The sequence below is a fragment of the Limulus polyphemus genome, unplaced genomic scaffold, assembly GCF_000517525.1.
Source record: "Limulus polyphemus unplaced genomic scaffold, Limulus_polyphemus-2.1.2 Scaffold855, whole genome shotgun sequence".
In the NCBI taxonomy this organism is placed as follows: Eukaryota; Metazoa; Arthropoda; class Merostomata; order Xiphosura; family Limulidae; genus Limulus; species Limulus polyphemus.
The window spans coordinates 62,293-62,900 of NW_013666465.1; positions in this window are offsets into that span (position 1 = coordinate 62,293).

Here is a 608-nt window from a genome sequence, read left to right on the forward strand (position 1 = left end):
TAAATATATTGTTTCTTCTGTCTAGTATAGTTACTGGGAAATATCTGTCAATGAAGAAAGGGTTACAGATATTGTTTCTTCTATCTAGCATAGTTACTGGGAAATATCTGACAATGAAGAAAGAGTTAGATATTATATCTTCTGTCTAATATAGTTACTTACAATGAAGAAAGAGTTAGATATTGTATCTGTAGTCAAGTATAGTTACTTACAATGAAGAAAGAGTTAGATATTGTATCTGTAGTCAAGTATAGTTACTGGGAAATATCTGACAATGAAGAAAGGGTTACAGATATTGTTTCTTCTGTCTAGTATAGTTACTGGGAAATATCTGACAATGAATAAAGGGTTACAGATAATGTTTCCAGTAACTATACTAGACAGAATATACTAGACAGAAGAAACATTATCTGTAACCCTTTATTTTTGTCAGATATTTCTCAGTAACTTATCTGTAACCCTTTCTTCATTGTCAGATATGTCACAGTAACGTATAGTTACTGGGAAATATCTGACAATGAAGAAAGGGTTACAGATATTGTTTCTTCTGTCTAGTATAGTTACTGGGAAATATCTGACAATGAATAAAGGGTTACAGATAATGTTTC